Source organism: Falco punctatus, assembly GCF_963210335.1.
Source record: "Falco punctatus genome assembly, chromosome: 8".
NCBI classification, from domain to species: domain Eukaryota; kingdom Metazoa; phylum Chordata; class Aves; order Falconiformes; family Falconidae; genus Falco; species Falco punctatus.
The window spans coordinates 22,241,173-22,261,000 of record NC_137588.1 but is presented as its reverse complement, the minus strand read 5'-3'; the positions used below and the strand labels follow the sequence as shown (position 1 = coordinate 22,261,000).

At 38.0% G+C, this 19,828-nt stretch overlaps 1 protein-coding gene across 5 annotated transcripts in view; it reads left to right on the top strand.

Moving 5' to 3' along the window:
- The window catches only part of B3GALT1 (beta-1,3-galactosyltransferase 1), a 215,569-nt gene that overhangs the window by 102,214 nt on the left and 93,527 nt on the right, over window positions 1-19,828 (top strand). Inside the window, exon 3 of one of the 5 annotated variants that reach the window (XM_080399033.1) lies at window positions 462-589. The exons of the other annotated variants lie outside the window; for them this stretch is intronic. The gene's annotated coding sequence lies outside the window, so the exon portion shown is untranslated. The remainder of the gene's footprint in view (window positions 1-461; window positions 590-19,828) is intronic. 5 annotated transcript variants of the gene reach the window in all.

The following is a 19,828-nucleotide window of genomic DNA, read 5'->3' as shown; positions in this document are numbered from 1 at the left end:
TATTAAAGAATGATGGCTTGTGGGAATTATGCTAAACTAGCACTTTCAATTAGATTTTGAATTTTACAGTATATTGAATAAGAGTTTTTGGTTTTATAACAGTGATGGCTTATTGTTGTATGGTAATCACTCTCATTACACGTATGTTTATCTGGACAATTACAATTTTTATAGTCATAATATTAAAAATAGTCAATTGCAGGTTAACATTTTTTTAAAAGTATAGAGTATTTTGGTCTTTGTCAGTAAAGATTATTTTGAATGTCAGTTATATAGGTTTTGTCCCAGTATTTGATAGGCAAGATGCAATGGTTAAGGGATGCAAAAAAAGTTTTAAGTTCCTCAGTATCAAGCACCGTCTGCTATGGCATGTGGCACAGCCACACAGCTGCAAGACTCCTGCCTACAGTTGGCTGGGCTGTAGCTCTAAGGCAGTAACTGTCTCATCTGATCATTTCCAGAACTGTAGGAAGAGAGAATCACAGACTCACAGAATGGTTGGGGTTGGAAGGGACCTCTGGAGACCATCTAGTCCAACCCTGTGCTAAAGCAGGTTCACCTACAGCAGGCTGTACAGAGTCACGTCCAGGTGGGTTTTGAATGTCTCCAGGGTGGGAGACTCCACAGCTTCTCTGGGCAGCCTGTTCTGATACTAAGTGACCCTCAAGGTAAACAAGTTCTTCCTCATATTCAGAAGGAACTTCTTGTGTTTCAGTTTGTGCCCTCTGCCCCTTGCAGGGGAAATCATCAATAAAGGGAAAGATTCTTATTTTGGAGAGTCACTGAGGAGTATCCACACCTTTGGCCTTTGCTCCAGTAAATAACTTCCTGCAGTCAGAAATTAAAAATAAGTAAGGAAGGGAGAAGGCATCAAGGACTGTCACAGAGGAGCACACAGGGAAGAGAAGTTGTGAAAGATGAAGTTGATAGGAAACGTCATCTGAATTAGGACAAAGTGGTGCAGAGTTTGATGTGAGAGACTGGAAAGGGTATGGTTCTTTTCTGTGACCACATTAAATTTAATAGAGCAAATCTAAAGGTTCCTTAACTGAGAAACCAGAAGGCTCTGAAGTTTAACATACTTACAAGATAAATCTTGAAAGTATAAGTATACTAATAAAAATTCTGGCCCTGAGGAATTCAGTGCATTCCTAACGCTGATATCTATATTGTCAGGATCTGAGTCATAGATCATCTAATAAAGTTCAACAAAGTGGAGAAAGGAACAATGTGGAGAGCGAGCTTCATAAAGTTAACTTCTTAATTAGCAAGGCACATACTGATTTCACTTGCATAAGTGCTCTTGCCTAGGATTCACCTTGACTTCAATTTTTTGATGCAGCAAATACAACTTCTATGAGAATAGTCTAAATAAATGTTTTTTTCCTGCTTTGTCTTTTATTTCAATATGCTTTTAAAATCTACTGATAATACCGATTATTTTTCTAATTTAATCTTACATAAATTGTCTAATGAGTCTCCCAAATAAAGAGCATTCTAGTAATTCAATTTGGTAATATTCTTCCAGACAATGAAGTTATCCTAGTGTAAAACAAGGAAGATGAGAATCTGTCCCATGAAAAACTGACTTATTTTAGCAAACTAGGTTAAGGAAAAAGTCAACAATAAAAATGACTGGGGTAATTCTAATGAAATTCCAAGTCAAAACTGCAGCCCACTGCATTCTATTTAAAATAGTAATTCTCCATCCAGTAATAACCATATCCAAGTCAAGGCCAAACTCTGATTGAAGTCAATGAGAACAGGAGCAAGACCTTTCTTATTACTATTTGATTAGTTTGTGCAAGTTTGCAAAAGCAAAAAATTACTACTGGTGATAGGGGAACCTCAAAAGACGCACTTGTTTCATTGGAAAAGTCATAATGTGGAAGTTTAGATAATTATACAGAGAGATGTAAACCTTTTTGATTTATTTTAATCCTAGCCTTCAGACCATCTGTTCAGAAGTATTTTTTCTTACAGTTTCATGATACTACTATTAGGTATTTGTTGTATATTAGCAGCTAATGGCCCAAATTAGTGTTTGTTCTACTGCGGCAGGTGCTGTATAGGCCGCGGTAAAACCAAATGTAGAGTAAAATGGGACTAAATACAAAAAATAGCTAGCTTATGGGACTAAATAAAATAACCCCAACCACTAGCTTTGCAATTCCCAAGGTAAATTTTTGGCTAAGTGTAGGTTAGGTTTTATTTTAGAACAATAGTTTTTCTTATAATTTCTTTTCAATTCCCAATGTTTATTTGAAAAATTAAAACACCAAAACAAAAAAACCTTTACATAAATTCATAATTACGATGTGAAACATCATTATTAAAGAGAACAAAGTATACAGTATGTATGTCAGGAACTGAATACAAAAGGGCAACAGAGTTCAGAAAGGCAATTTGGTTCTATTCTTTGATCTAAGCTAATAAACCTTTAATCTTTCTAATGTAGAACATAAATTCAGGCATTGCAACGCCTGTAGATCTAATTCTAATCTCACATTCTGACAAATCATTTTCACTCCTTGTAACTCTGAGGTTTGATAATACCAACACAAAGAGTCCCACAATATATGTCCTATATCCAGCACTGAATTTATTGTTTGGGAGTTACTTATTTTATGACTGAAGAATTTCTTTTGCAAGGGAAAAATGAAGATTTTTCTTTTTTATTTTTTGAATGCTTAAACGTTGAACCTTTATTCCTTTTCCCAGAAATTCATACTTCTCATTCCTTCTGTGAAATTCTTAATAAATTTTTAACAGCAATGGTAAAATACATTATGCTGCTCAGTGTCTTGAAGGCACAATGATATTCAGCCTTCCCTGGAAGAGAGACCTTTTCAGTTGCACTCGGTTTTTAATACAGTTCAGCTACGATACAGGAAAATTGAGCAATAAACCATAAAGTCAAGAATTGGCTTCTTTTCCTATATGTATGTAAAGGTAATCTTACTTGAAATCAGTAAAAGTAGTGGTTACTCGGCGCCTGAGAAGACTAGATTTTACTAAGATTCTCCAGCCAAAGATTTCAAGTTCAGTTAAACATAAGTTAAGATCCTAAGAAATGGCTGTATCCTCATTTTCTTCAGCACAGTATTACCATTATGAGCATGTGAAGTATTTATAAGCTTCATAATAAATTCAGTCACTTCTGAACGGTGACTCTCAAAAATACGTGTAGCAGGAAAGAGCTCTGAGAACAGAAATGTCAACTTTGAAGTAAGTTTCTCTAATGGGAGAAAGCTTATATTCTATTTGCTTCAGGTTATAGAAGCATGTTTCTTAATGCAGTCAATTTTGAGTGATAAACAAAGGAAAATTTCTTATGCTGCACACACACCAGCCATAGCCACCTCAGGGCTCTGACTAAACTTATTAAGTGTCTGGCCCAAAAAAGAGCAACATTAATAACCTTTCATTACAGTCTTCCTTAAGAAGTGAGGTAGACTGTAAAATTTATGCTCTGCTATCAACAAGGGGCAGCATATTCCTTTGTGGAAGAACTGATTCAGTCACAGTTTTCACAATCCTGAAACTGGTACTCTTATTCTTGCTGCTTCCTACATCCTCATGGCCACCTGTACGTAAAGAAGAATGCAGTGGACATGCAGAGTCTTCTGTGCTTTGGTGCCGTGGCAGTGTGCCATGTAGGCCAGGTACCCAAACAAGGACCAAAGAGAACTTCTCATCCCTGGTAACTGCCCCACCATAAACGAAAGGTGTAATTCTCTATTATGGAATGATAAACAATTAGTAGTGCCACTAGATAAACTTAAGTAATTGCTACAGTTTAGCTAGGCATGTTATATGATTGCATGCCATTCTACCTCCAGGTCTCCTGTCCTTCTACTCATCCCATGTCAAAAGGATGAATATGAACCCATGCTTAAGGAACAGTTTGGGCTGTACACCACTTCCCTGAGTCATGCAATGCTATATCATATGAGGAGGTTGGCCTCCCAGCACACATATGCATATTTCCATACACACACACAATGTAGTCTCCTGGCTGCTGAATAGAAATCCAGATGACTTTATTAAGTGGTACTTCTTCTAATTTTATGCTTCTTCCAGCCATTTTGTGTACTTGATATTGAACCCAAACAGTAATGAGGGACTTGAGATATCCTGAGTAAAATCCAGTGCCTTGAAGTCAATTGAAATTTTGCCATTGATGTAAATGGGGCCAGAATTTCTGCCATGGTCCTAAAACTGTTCCCTTTTAAGAAATGCAGCTTATTTCAGTTGAGGATTCCTTACCAACCCCTGACTCTCATGAACAATAAACCTACAACAGTAATTTTACTGGAGTTTAGTATCACAGTTATGTGCAGTGGCATTTCAGTTACATTCATTGCAATCACTTGCAGTTAAGATGCAACTGGTAAAGAAGTTTTTCCAGAGTTTTCTGGAAACATCATGAAAGTGCAGACCTTCTTCCTTAATACTGCTTCACCGCTGTGATCTCCACCTGAGCACACCTTGATTTCCAAATGACAATGTCAATTTGCTTTCCATGTCAGAGACAGTACACTAACCAGTATTCCGTGGTGTGGAAGACACCTTTATAGTTGTATGACTTTACATCCCCTGAAAAGAGATGCTATGACTACAACTTGGTGCACTAGAAGGGTACTTTTCATTTTGAGTGAAAATTTCACCTTGAAAGTTCAGTTTCTTGTGTTCATTTACAGTCAGTCTGATGGACTGAAGTTCAGACTTTGTCTTCTGTCTAGCTGTTAGCTATAGTAAGGTTCTGCATGAGGTGTTGTGATGTGAAGCTAGGATTATATTTCATCCTCCATATTAAATTTGGACTTTTTCTCTTGGCTGCAATTATGGCTTCTAATATTTGTGTCTGGGGTGCATGTGGAGAAATTCTGGAAAACCTGTGTTAGTGAGTTATCAAAGCTTTAAGTTATTGTTAGATGATTCTATTGTTGGGCAGGAGTCTTTTGATTAAGATTCCTTAGAAATACTCCATCTTCATCTTCTGATAGTCTTAAAATTGTGAGTCAAAGTTATTTTTTCATTACCATCCTTTTCTCATAGAGTCTCAACTGTCAGATACCATTCAAAGACTTAGATTTTCTGAATGTTGATAGGAACCTTTTCTTAATTAGTTGAGATGTTGTGGGTACAAATGGGTTTTAACAGAGAAGCATGCTGCAAAATCCACATTGGTAATTCAATTACTGTTTTCAAAATGTAGTATTTTACAAAATACCTAGGGGAACTAAACATTTCCTCTAAGAAAACTCCAGAGTAATGGGAAAGCCAGTACATCTGGACAGAACAGGGAATGTCAGAGCCCCAGCAGCTGTCCTTTTTTGGGTGTAGATTCTAGCTGCTCTGTGCCTTTCTAGTTCTCAAGTACCCAGTAGTTTTAGTGTGCCTTGGGTCATCAGATAATTAAAGTATGCATACATTCAGTAGCATAAAACTCATCAGAACAGGCATCCAAAAATTTAGAAGCCAAGACCCAGCTGTTTTTTGCTTTGAAGAATTGTTACTTTTTTTTTTTTTTGGTTTGGTTTGTTGTTGGTTTGTTACTGTTTTGGCTTGGGATTTTTTACTATGAGTAGCACCTGTATATATTGATAAAAGCAAAGCCAAGCAGAACATAAGCTATAAGCAGAAAGAAAGGAGGAATAGGTCACACAAATAGTCTTTTGTTAGAATGAAATCAAGTATGTTTTCTAAACTCAGCCAGACTCCTGCTGGAAAAACTGTCAATAAAACATTAGCTACTCCATCTTTTCAGGGGATGTTGTGTGTTCTAGTGTCTCTGTCCAGAAAAATACTTGTATTGTTATGAATTAGGAATAAAATACCCCAACATGCTGTACTGTGCTCAGAAACATCAGAGATAAAGAACACCTTTTACCTTTATTCTTTAGAATAACTATGGCTTTTAAGAATTTTCTCATTTTCTACTTAATTACAAATTAGAAGCCTATGTTATGTCTGTAATGCTGGAGGAAACTTTAATCCAATAATAGAGGAAATAAAAACCTTACGTTTTACTGCTACTATGTTTATTTGTGCACTTTGTGACTTCATCCCTGAACTTCAAAAGAAGCAGGATTGTTTTAGTCTACACTGCCTTTGTTAAAAATTCTCTCTCTTCTACTCTTGCCTTACACACAAAAAGAAATAAACTCAAAGAAGATTTTTGGCTACAATTTTTGATAGAAGGCTCTTCAGTATTTGCTATAATTTCACAGCAGGAAAGACCAAACTATTATACTAAAAAGTTTCCTACAGAGGTCTGTATCAAAGCTTCTATATTCACATCATTGTTATACTTATCAGGTGCATGGATTTCAGGCATTTGCCTTCCCTGACTTGTCCTTCTTACCTTCTAAACTTACATTCAATAAGCAGGCAAAATCTCCTCTGAGCTTTACTAGCAGGAGATAATTGTTCTATACTCTCTACAGTTTCCTCTCCAGCACTGTAACATACATCAGTTGCTAATGGTTAATTACTTTGTGCACTTGCAGTTTAGTCTCCTGAGGAGTGAAATTAAATTTTGTGGTTTTAGCCTAGGAGAACATGGACTCAAAACACACACACACTTAAAATTTTTTTCTGAACACTAGTCAAAGCAGTTCCTTGGTGCACAGGAGAGGGAGTTGCAGGCCTGACTTCTATGCCACGTGGCACTTGACTTGGTGTTCGCTGATTGCATCAATGGCCAGAACTATTTCTTTGCGCTGAACACTACGGAGTATGCCCTTTCCTCTCAATGAAAGACTGATTACCCACTCCTGCAAGAGGCTGTACATACCACTATAACTGATTCAGTAATTCAGGCAATTACTCATTCTATCTGAATTTTGCTTACATTTGCCTGACACTAACAGTATTGGCAAGAGACAACTAACCAGCCTTGGAGCACTGTCAATGCTAGGAGTGTAACGCTTGAATTTATGCATCCTGGAAAGTTAAGGAGTGCGTTGTCATCATTTTCCCAGACTCAACTGGATAGCTAGTATTTAAGTGTGCATACTGTACACAAAACTATTGTGTTTTGCCCATTTTTACTAGAAATATTGCTTATCCCTATGTGCATTGTGTAAATTATGCCCAGATATCTTGGAAAACATGATAAACAGAACTGTTTGGAAAAGTGAAAAGGTTTTCTCAAGAAGATCTGTTTTCTTTAACCAGAGGTGTCTTCTTGCAGCATTTTGGATTTTATGAATTTTCAGTGAGTGGAAATCAGATTCATGGGATCACTTTTCTGGACTCCTGACAGGTTGTCCCAAGAGATGCAGAAATTTTCCAGATCTTTTTAGTTCTGAGCAAATACAACATTTTGACAAAAATTGGGAACAAATCTTGAAAAATGAAAAGCTTCTTTTAATAAGCTTTTAAAGGTGTATTAATGTCTCTTTTCATACCTGGTGCTCAAAGTAACTTAGAGAATGACCTCTAAGAGGTACTTCAAATTTCAGAATGACGATGGCCACTTAAAGCCTCTGTAATACTGCAAGCAACTGCAGTTTTGTCAGCATTAAAAATAAAAAAAACAAAAAAAAACCAAACAAACAAAAAAAAAAACAAAAAACCAACCAACCCCACAAAAAAACAGAACCAAAATACACTTTTTTTAGACACAGAACTAATGCAACTTTCAAGAAAAATTTTTTGCTAGTTTTTTTGTCTACTTTGCTACATTTACCTGGTATGCCTATACAAGTTACAAATTGTTTCTACTAGAGAGTAGGCTTAATCTTATGATTTGTATGACTATCAGTAATGATAAAAGCCCAGCAGAACAAAAGGCTTTTTTTTCTCATGCTAGACAGGGAGCTTAATTAGCATTAATTTAATTCTGAGAGCAACTCTCACTTCATCTCCCTTATTTCATAGAAGAGCAGCTGCTGAGATATTATGCCATCTTTTGCCTTACTACAGGGCAATACACCTTGACCTCCTCCTCTCTTTTTCAGTACAATTTGTATGAAGTATTTATATTGTTCTGAGGTTAAAAAAAAAAAAAAAAAAAAAAAAAGCTTTGTCTATGATTCATCTGGATTTGACTTTGATAAGGGTTCTTCCTCTTGAATTCACAAGGACACAAGCTGGCCCAAGACTTATTTCCCTTATAAAAGAAGCAAGCAACAACAACCTTAAAATCTCGGAGAAAAAATTATCAAAGGACATTGGTGTTGGTTTTTTCTAATTAAGAAGAATATGTTTGAGGGAAATAAGTTTTGAAAATTTTAAAATAATTTTTTATCCAGCTGTAATAGAAGAGCTGATATATTGTATTTTTTTCTGTTTCTTTGAAGCAAAGTTTTTTATATTCTTTAATGCTAAGTTACAAATACCAGGAGGAGAACTGCATGGTAATTTTTCAGTGCCTGGAAACACCTGAGTTTGCCATATGGTTCTTCTGTAGACAGTTACAATTCTGAGTTTCAGCTATGCAACATTACAGAGTGAACTACATCAGTTTACATTACATTGCTATCTGAGATGTCCCATCAGCTAATTTTAGTAGGCCTAGACATCCTTGACAAAGTAGGTGTAAACTTTGGGCTACTGTCTGGCAGGCTAAATAAGAAAGACAGAAATTCCTCTTAAATGTGCATTTGTCAGAATCACCATTTTTAAAAAGCCATTTAAGAATAAAGTTGGCTGCATTCAGTTCTTTCAGCCTATAAACAACTGAGCTGAACTTATTCCACTGACAGATAGGGAGGCTGCACTACAGCTCAACAGAATAACATATAGCTTTTTTGTTGTTGTACGGTTCCCCTAACTATCTGTTCTGCCTGGTATCCCACTTCCTTGGGGGCCTGAACACATTTGAACTGATACAGTATAAAAAAAGCATAAAATTAAGTGCTGTCCAAATGTCTAGTTGTCTTTGCTTTCTTCCTCTTGGAAGCTTCATTTAGAAAAGAAGCCCTTTAATACTAACTTTTTATTTTGAAAGAATAATTTCTTCATGCTAAAACTCTCCTGCAAATGCTATCAGATAGACCTGTTTTTTCGTATTTTTTTCTACTGTGACTACTCTAGAAAGGGCAGTATTCTGAAGTTCTTTTGGATTTATTTCAGCCATTTTGCATGACTAAGACATTTTGTAAAGTCAGAGCTGTAATACAGATTAAGATAATGTGATAAATTATGCAAAACACAATTGATGAACAAATAGTTAAAAGGGAAACCAGGTCTGTAATCTGAGTGATTGCACCAAATCATAAACATTTCCACTATCTACTATTATTTTTGTTAATTAGTATAAGCACCATTTGGTTGTCTTCTTTCTTTGGGAAAGAAGAAGGCGGCATATATGCTTGGATAAACTCTCATATTTTACATTTAAAACTACAGTCAGTACTCTTAAATTGTAAGACTTCATCTTCTAGAACATTTATAAAGATTTAGGTTCCTAAGTACTTAAAGTACATACATAGTTTAAAATGATTGACAGAAACATCATGCATGGGCTGGAATGGTCACCTAGGACTCTATTCAAAAGACTCACATAAATTAGCTTTTCTCTGTTAATAAATACTTGGTGAGTGTCTGTGCAAAACTGGTATATGTGCTGAGATGGACAACTCTTAGTTTTGTTATTTTGGGGAGGCCCTTTCATTTCTCAAACTGTACTCCTTTAGCATGCAAGTGTGTTCTGCAGTTAGAAGCAGTTGCTTCTGATGGTAGGATTCACTGTCAAGTGATAAAACTTGGAAATTCTAAGCCCAGAACTTATAACTTTTGTAAAGTACACTTTCTGTACTGTTTATATCAGGAAAAAGAAGTGGGTCTTTTTCTTTTATTTTAAGAGAATATTCAAAGTAGATTTTAGGAGTCTTTGGCAAAGAACAAATTTTTTAAAATGTCTATTAAAGCAATTAACTGCAAAGTTTGGGAAGGGAAATGAAGTGAGTTGCTGGAAATATCTAGAAATATTTTTCTAGCAGCATTTGTGTGCAGACTTCACAGTTGCACTTTCACATTTGATTTTCTTACCGTACATTAAAGAAAAATTCTTACTCCCCAAATTGAACCATGATAAAAGGACAGCTTCTTCTAATTGAACTTCCTTTACTTTTAAATATAAGTCTGTTGAGTTGTTAGCAAATACACAGTCATAATTCAAACATCATAGTTATCCTTCCAGGAAATACTAGATGGTACTGATAATTCTGTCCTGCAAATTACCATATTTTTAAATTAAGGTATGTGGACTTATTATGAATTATCTGTGACAAAGTGATTCTCTTTGCAGGGAGTGGTGGTGGTTTGCTGGGGATGAAAGAATGCCTACTGGTTTTAATCCATGGTAAGAGTGAAAGTGCTAAATACCACCCCCAACCTGCTGAAGGATACTAACAGGCTTAAAAGAAAAGGTAGTGCTGTGTAGCGTCTGTGAGACAACTGGCATATTAGACAGAGCAAGAGAGTTTAAATTGCTGTGTCTTACTGGAGGTGTAAAATCACAAGGAGCAGTGCTTTCAAATGGATTTTTTGGCACGTACTGATAGTATTTCAAAAAGTATTATCCTTAGAATTCCTTATTCAAAAAATGTGCACAAAAACAAGCTATCTGACTGTGTGGAACAAAAATAATACCATCACGTTATTTTCTTTGAATTATTGTTTACTCACCAACAGGCGTGAAACATTATGTGGGTACTCATTATTTGTCTATGAATAGTCATTCCATCAGAAGTCTTTTCAATTTAGAATCTAATCTGAAAGACTTTTCGCTGCTGCTCTCTACATTTTGAAACCATGTCCATTTCTACCACTTAATTTTGTAAAACTAGTTGTAGCATTTGGTTTTAGTCCAAACAAAAACGTTGTTACTGGTTAAATTATCGCTAACAATGTTAGTGAAATAACAAAAAACCAAAAAGCATGGGTTTTTTTTTTTCTATATGTACATTCAGAAGAGTGAAATAACAATAAAATAATAATGATCGCTAGCCCTCATTCTCACGGGGTACTTCAGCTTAGAAGAGGTCTGCTGGAAATACAACACAGGGGAGAGGAAACGGTCTGGGACGTTCCTGGACTGTGTGTAAGATAATTTCCTGGCACAGCTCGTCAGCGAGCCAGCCAGGGGAGATGCCCTGCTGGACCTACGGTTTACAAACCAGGAAGGACTGGTGTGTGATGTGATGGTCGGAGAACACCATCATCATAGGGATCCCCAGATGGTAAGAGTTTTCAATTCCCGGAGCAGTAAGGAGGGGGGTCAGCAGAACTGCTACCATGGACTTCTGGAGGGCAGACTTTGGCCTTTTTAAGAGACCCTGGCCAACAGAGTCCCCTGGGAGACAGTCCTGAAGGGCCAAGGGGCCCAGGAAGGCTGGGCACTCTTCAAGAAGAAAATCTTAAAGGCACAGAAGCAGGTGTGCCAAAAGACGAGCTGCTGGGGAAGACCACCGGCCTGGATGAACAGAGAGCTTTGGTTGGAACTCAGGAAAAAAAACAGGAGAGCTAAACACCTCTGGAAGAAGGGACAGGCAATTCAGGGCAACTCTAAGGACGCTGCGAGGTTGTGCAGGGAGAAGATTAGAGAAGTGGAAGCCCAGCTAGAACTCATGCTGGCAACGATCATAAAAGATAACAAAAAATGTTTTTACAAGTACATGAGAAACAAAAGAAAGGCCAGGGATAATCCGCATCCTTTATTGGATGTGCGGGGAGCATTGCCACAAAGGATGTGGAAAAGGCTGAGGAACTTAATGCTTTCTTTGCCTCAGTCTCTAACAGCAAGACCAGTTACCCTCATGGTATTCAGCCCCCTGAGCTGGAAGACAGGAATGGGGAGCAGAATGAAGTCCCCGTAGTCCACGAGGAAACAGCTAGTGACCTACTGCTCCACTTAGACACACACAAGGCTATGGGGCCAGGTGGGATCCACCTGAGGGTACTGAGGAAGCTGGCAGAAGAGCTCACCAAGCCACTCTCCATCAATTATCAACAGTCCTGGCTAACTGGGGAGGTCCCAGAAGACTGGAGGTCAGCCAGTGAGACACCCATCTACAGGAAGGGCAGAAAGGAGGATCCAGGGAGCTCCAGGCCTGTCAGCCTGACCTTGGTGCTGGGGAAGGTTATGGAGCAGATCATCCTGAGTGCCATCACGTGGCATGTTTAGGACAACCAGGGGATCAGGCCCAGCCAGTATGAGTTTATGAAAGGCAGGTCCTACTTGGCTAACCACATGTTCTTCTATGACAAGATGACTGACCTAGTGGATGAAGGAAAAGCTGTGGGTGCTGTCTGCCTGGACCTTAGCAAAGCCTTTGACACCTTCTCCCACAGCATTCTCTTTGAGGCACTGGCTGCTTAGGGCTTGAATGGTGTACTCTATGCTTGTTAAAAGCCGGCTGGCTGGCCAAGCCCAGAGTGGTGGTGAATGCAGGTACATGTGGATGGCAGCTGGTCACAGGTGGTGTTCCCCAGGGCTCAGCATGGGGCCAGTCCTGTTTAATAGCTTTATCGATGATCTGGACAAAGGGATCGAGTGCACCTCAGTCAGTTTGCAGACAACACCAAGTAAGGGGAGAGTGTTGATCTGCTTGAGGGCAAGAGGCTCTGCAGAGGGATCTGGACAGGCTGGATCAAGGGTCCAAGGACAGTTGTGTGGGGTTCAACAAGAAGTGCCAGTTTCTGCCCTTGGATCACAACAACCCCACGCAGCAGTATGGGCTTGAGGAAGAGCAGCTGGAAAGCTGCCTGGTGGAAAGGGACCTGGGGGTGCTGGTTGACAGCTGGCTGAACATGAGCCAGCAGTGTGCCCAGGTGGGCAAGAAGGCCAACAGCATCCTGGCTTGTATCCAAAACGGTGCCAGCCAGCAGGACAAAGGAAGTGATTGTCCCCCTGTACTCAGCACTGGTGAGGCTGCAACTTGAAACCTGTGTTCACTTTTGGGCCCTTTGCTACAAGAGAGGTGCTGTGGCATGTCCAGAGCAGAGCAATTAAACTGGTGAAGAGTCTGGAGCACCTTATGAGAAGCGGCTGAGGGAATGGATTGTTTAGCCTGGAGAGGAGGTGGCCCAGGGGAGACCTTACTGCTCTCTACAACTGCCTGAAAGGAGGTTGTAGGCAGGTGGGTGTTGTACTCTTCTCCCAGGTAACAAGTGACAGGACAAGAGCAAACAGCCTCAAGTTGCACCAGGGGAGGTTTAGATTGGATATTAAGAAAAATATCTTCACTGGAAGGGTTGTTGATCATTGGAACAGGCTGCCCAGGGAAGTGGTGCAATCACCATTCCTGGAGGTAGGTTTCTAAAAGATGTGTAGATGCTCTGCTTAGGAACATGTTTTAGTGGTGGACTTTGCAGGCCTGGATTAACAGCTGGAGTCTATGACCTTTAAGTTCTTTGTCAACCTAACTGATTCTATTTTTTGCCATAAAAAAATGCTTTTACATTTCAAAAAGAAACCATCAGAAATGTAATGTCTGCAAAAGGCTTCTCTACTGTTTTCTACTTGAAGGGTAATGGAAAATTCTAAAATTTCAAGACATAGCAGTGTATTTATGTCCTATACTGCTCTTTTACTAAGACAGAAAGGCTTTCTTCAGTGACTTGGTTAGTTGTACTTAACTAATAAATCTATATGAAATTATTATATCAATAAATTATTGGTTAAATCAAGTCAATTACTGAAAGACAATTCTGAAATGAGAGATAAATGCTGGGACTTCAGATGGAAATCAGTTCTCAGTCACTGCCTGTGCTAGAGTGTTTGGGTACTATATCTTTAGATTTTTGCTGGTTTAAAAAAAAAAATTAAATCTATGTGTTTCATTAATTCCTTATTGTGCTCCATCCTGCTGTATACTTTAATTACAAGTTAAATTCTTTGTGAAGGAAATGCAAAATTGTTGTTCGTGAATTCTGCAATAAAAGACTTTGGGTTTGGGTTTGGTTTTTTTTTTGGTTTGGTTTTTGTTTTTTTTTTTCTTTGTATGAGCCAACAATTTTCAAGTGAATAGGGCCTTTATAAAACATATTTTAACACTCCTGTAGATTAATAACGTGTTAGAAGAAAAAGACATGTTGAGCTTAGCTCAATTATCCTTCCATCCCAATTATACTGTGACATTAAATCTTGTGACATTTAATAAGAAAGGCCATTTCACCCATGACTGCCTCAACTGCTGACAATTTATGCAACTGACAATTTATGCAACAGTGTTCCCTCCTAAGAAACTATTCTAAAAGAAGGTGGCTTTCTCACATGCTGATATATCTAACTGCCCATGTAAATTAAATAAGATGCAGCAAAATATGTAAAATTGTTCATCTTAAAATTACCTGACGCTTTTGACTACAGAAAGAGGACTTAATCAGACTGGCATGAATTCTTTTTGCAATTACAATACTGTTAATGGCCTAAAATAAGAAAGAACCAGTGTACAAAATAACAAATATTTGAAAGTAGATCTCTCTCATTTCTTTGTAGCATTTCACATTTGTGAATATGAATTCACCAGCTTAAATATCTTAAAATCGTTATTTAAAAAAATTACTTTAAACAAAGCTTTTAGTGGCACCCCTAAGTCACTAGAGTAAACCTAGTGTTGTCTTCTTCAAGGCAGAACTGAGGGATAACCCTTAGGACCAGCTCAAGATCCTTTCCAGGACAACAAGCGTACACACTCCTTATCATAGATTATAAGCAAAGAAATTTCAGCTAGCTGCTTATCTGCCTCTAGAACTGGAGGATGTATATCTTGGTCGGTATCTGAAATAACTAGCCTTGCTGATAGGCAACTGGCTTCAGGATTTGAGCTAGAATTTCCATGCAGCACCAAGCAACGATATATGAATGCATCAGCTGGCTCTATAGATGTCTTGAATATTTTTGCAGCAAGTCCCATTGCATGGTGATATAAAACAATGCTCAAACCATTTCAATTAATTTTTATCTCTAAAAGTTACAAGTATTTTAAGTCAGGTGTAATTAAGACCATGATTTTATTTTCAGATAACTATGGAATCACACACTTCAGTAAATTGTTTGGCTTTCAAAAAAAGTCTGAGTTCTTACAGCAATTTTTTTTACTCCATTATGAAACAGAAATTCATGGTAATATGGCACATCTGCTCTATTGTTTAGGTAAGCCAGATGTTTCAAATCAAACATCCAAGCGTTACAGAGCAGGCTGTTTGCTGCAGGTAAAATTTCTGTAAAAGTCACAAGGACTAAAGAATTGCATCCTGACTGATTAAGACTGACTGGGTGAACTAATTCAGGTTCCTTCTTGTGGCAGAAATGTTAATTTTTTCTATGGCTCTATTCTGCCCAGCAATAGCTATTTTGCAGTTTTTCTGTGAAATTACAATATAAAGTATAGGAAAATCAGGTAACAAAAAGCAAAATTAAAAGCTTGATCTTATCAATCTTTTCAAAGGATAAGGAAAAAAAACAGCTCAATTTTAAATACTCCATACTATGAAAATCACATGATTTTATGAATTTGTGGGTGGAGAGAACAGTGCGTGCCTTCATGTATAATGGCAAAAGTTAACCCAGCTGCTCCAACTTCAGGGGCATGCCACAAACTGCTGTGCAGGATGGATAAACGAATGAATCATTGAGCAGTGATCTTCTTTCTTCTTTGAAAATCTTGGTTATTTTTGGTACCAAGTTATAAAAAGTTATTTTTTGTAAAAAATGCCTGTGAGGGAATAAGCACTGTACAAAATCCTCTGAAAATATGCATTATAGAAAACACAGTGCTTTCACTGAGGATGCCCCTGGCAAGGACTTTATGCCACTATCAGATTTCATGCACCTTTTCACATAATATAAGCATTGCCACCTAGTACAAAATAAAAGTGTTTAACATTTTTGGCAGGCATAGGTAAAACCAAAACCAACAAAACACACTAACCAAATAAAAAGCAGGGGACGGGAGACCAAAACAATTAAAATAAGATCTGCCTCTGTGGTAGTTCTAAGGACAAGAAAGAATGAAGAGAAATATTCCAAAGCTTAAGCCCATTTTTCTCCTTTTGTTTCCGTTTCTTGGGGATAAATTTATGTTTATAGGAAGAATCCAGATTTTACTGCACATAGAGTACTGAAGCTAAATGTCATCAAAGTTTCTTTGGCATAGCTCTAATTTTCTAGAAACCAAATACATAGCTAATACTTGTGAGTATTTTAATGACAGGAGGAATAGATTTGCAAACTTTCCCAGCATAAAAAAGCCACAGGGACAGAGCTAGCTCTTGTCACAGAGCAATCAGCTGTTCACTTGAAAGCTCGTTGCTTTGTGTGTGCCAGGTGAAATGGATGCTGCCTTTGACCACTTGCTCCTTACTTGCACAACCCTCCTTTGCTGACATTCTGGGCCCTTATGTCCCAGGAAGGCAAGAAGGAGCCACGGTTACCCATGCTGGTGGTACACAGGTACCGTCCTTACCTCCCTTGTGATTGGGTTGGTGGCAGAAACAAAGCTCCATTTCGAGGGGCCTTCTCACTGTGCCCTGTGGTCCCTTCATCCCTGCATCCCACAGGGGCAGCCTGAGGTGCAGAGAATGGAGGTCCATAGGAATGGATTTTGTTATGGCATTTTTTCATCTTCTGCTACAGCACGAAGTTGATTAAAGTCCTTGGACTCCTGCTAACAGCTATAGTAACTAATCCTGACTCATGCTTACTGCTGCAGGGTGAGAATCAGCCTGCCTGGGGGGAAGAAAGAGGTTCTGATAAACAGGGCTCAATGAAGACTGTACAGAGAAAGGGAGAAGAGGAAGCCATACCTATCAGCCCCTTTTCACTTGTCCTGACATGCAGTGACTTCTGCTACCCATTCCCCATATCTTTGCTTCCCTTTCAAGCCTTCCCCTCGCTCCCCACTGATTGAGCCCTGGTCTGCCAGTGTTGCAAAACTGACCTTTGCCATTCCAAGACAACGGCCTGTTTTCTTCCATTGCTGAAAATCCTCAGGTTGGTTTTGGCTGTATTTCTGCATCATTCTCTAACCGTATATGCACATTAGAAAGCTATTTTTAAAACTGCAACAGCTACAAATGAAATGGGGGTTCGGGTTTTATTGTTTGGTTTTTCCCCCTGCCCCCCCCCCCCAACCCCCCCGCCCCGTGCACTATTACTCCTTCAGTAATTACACTGGAAGTTATAAAGATAATTAAAAAAAATCATGTAGATACTCCTTTACATTGCCAACCTTTCTTTTCTATTGCATAGGGGAACAGGGCATAAGGATTAGCTTCTTCTTGTTTATGCATCTAGAGAAGCACCAGAATCTCCACCCCAAAAAGATGGGGTTTTATCATTTCAATTCAGAAAATAAGTAGAAATAGTTTGGAGCCTTGGCATAGTATATTTGAGACTGACAGATAACAACAACCTACTTTGAGATATATCAATGCTCACACTGAAGGGCTTCAATTTGTGGGTTGTTGGTGCTATACCCTTTAAACAAGGGCAGAAAAAGATTTGAATTTGAACATGTATTGAGCAAGCATTCAATTAAAATGAGAATTCAAGATTTGATTCTACCTCTATACAAGCCTCTGGGAAAATTCCCTACAATTTTTATGTTTTGCAGTTATAGCTCTGATTTCTGTTTTGGCTTTTAGATGTCCAAAACTGGTTCATTAATTATATTCCAGAATTATAAAAGGACTCTCCAGATGCAACACTGTGTTAAATTCTGCTTTCTTCTTGAAAGTTACTCTTCCACTGTTATCATAAATGCTTTTTACACCAGTATTCTAGAATCCTTTGCAAAACTGGAAAATAAACTTTTTTCTGTTCTGCATAGAAATTAGTGTAACAGATTCTTTAATTTGAAAGAGCATGTAAGCACAGTGTTGAGGAATTGCTTTAACTATAAACATGACTGCAAGACAGAAATAAAACCTTCTTGATATGTAAGCATCAACAATGCAATTTTTGAAGGGGAGGATAACTACCTGTGTATAAAAAAGAAATTCCATCTCTACCATGCACCAACCTGCCAATGTAAAATTTATTGTAGTTTGTGCTGGAGCTGAAGAATGGTACCTTTGATGTAGGTGCCCTAAAAATCTCAAAAAAACCCCAACCCCACAGTTCTGGCATGCACAGTGTAAAATAAAATTATAGTTCTTGATAAGAAAAAAATTGTAATTACTTTGAGTAGCCTTGCATTACTCTTCTGTTCATTAAAACCTAATTACTGATAAATACCTTGAAGTAAGTTCATTTCCTCCTTATTGTAGCCGAATTACATTAATGAACATTATGGGTCTGATTTTGCTTCTTACAAATCCATGGCAGCTTGTCAGCTTTCATTTAAATTCTAATCCCTAGAAAACTTTCCTCTTGATATCTAGCACAGTGCCTTTTAATATATCCCTATTATTATCAATCTAATAACACGACATAAGGCATGCTCAGAGAGACAAAACACTACCCTTTGCTACAAATTAACATGCACCACTGGGACTTCCCCTTATCAAACACTGAGTTGTGAGTGACATAATTGTTACAAGTGAGGAAAAGTCTGTACGCAGAAAGAATGTATTTTATTGGACCAACTGACATAGCTGGGGGGGGAAAAATCAACAGATCTAGAAAAAATTGTTCCCAAAAGCACATCTGTTTTACCCAGCCATACTAGCCAGGTTTAGCAAAATACACTCTTCCTACAACCTCCCCTTCTTGGATTGTCCCACAACCACTACAAACATATTTTAGTAGTGATGATGTCATGGTAACATGCATAAATATTTTGTTTTGCCTGTATTGAGGCAACATACATCTATTGGGAAGGTTAAGAGAGAGTATTCTGCAAGAAAAAGTTCGTCCAGATACTAGCCCCCTGCTCAAGTCCTCCTGCAAAATTTTACAAGTCTATATTTTAAAATTTCAATTGAAGTTATGTCTCTTGTTTAACACGAAGAAAATGAGATTTTATTCATCATACAGGAAAACTGGGAAATAAGGTACACTAAGTGCTGTCAGGTGCTTACAGAAAACAAACCCACTCTGACCCCATTCAACTATTCAGATCTTAGATAATGAACTTCCATGTGTGAAGGTGATGTGAAGAATACGAAGAAATGGACTATAAATGGCTAGAGTGGTATATAGCAATTAGAATAATAGAAAGGCTACACATTTCCAGCCTTTATTTTAACTGGTAGTTTCCTTTAACTAGCTTTATTTCCTAGATAGTAAAGCAGACTCCTGAAAGTATTGCAGTAAAACTTTCCATAGCCATTTCCCATAGGTTTACTGTCTCCCTTCCTACAGCAGCAGAAGTTGGCATAGGCTTACTCTTCTCACAAACATGGATAAGTGTTTTCACATACAAAGAAAGGTGCAAGAGATTCCTTTTCAATAGCCCTCAGCTGTGCAAGCAAACAGTTATTTGTCACATGCAGGAGGGCCTGTTTGCATGAAAAAGGCAGGCAGCTGTGTTCAGAGTCATACTGAATTCATCCTTTGAAAACATATTCCTTAAACCTTCAAATGGAGCAACAGTGATAATAATTATCAAATGCTTCAAGATGTTAAACAGTTCCAAGGCTATGACGATGCAGAAATAATTTACTATAAACATACATCCCTGATCCTAATGCCTGAAGTTGGAAAATATTTATGAGAAAGTACAGCTAAGGTCTGATTCCACCGCCATTAAAATTGATGGGAATTTTACCCCTAGCTTCCATGGTAGCAGTTCATTAAAATGTATTTCCTGGGGAAGGCAGAAGTAATTCATATGTATGACTGCATGAATGCTTATACATATGCATACAGATATTATAGCTCAGTACATTCCTTTTTTTTGAAAGTCAAGGTACTTGGGAAAAA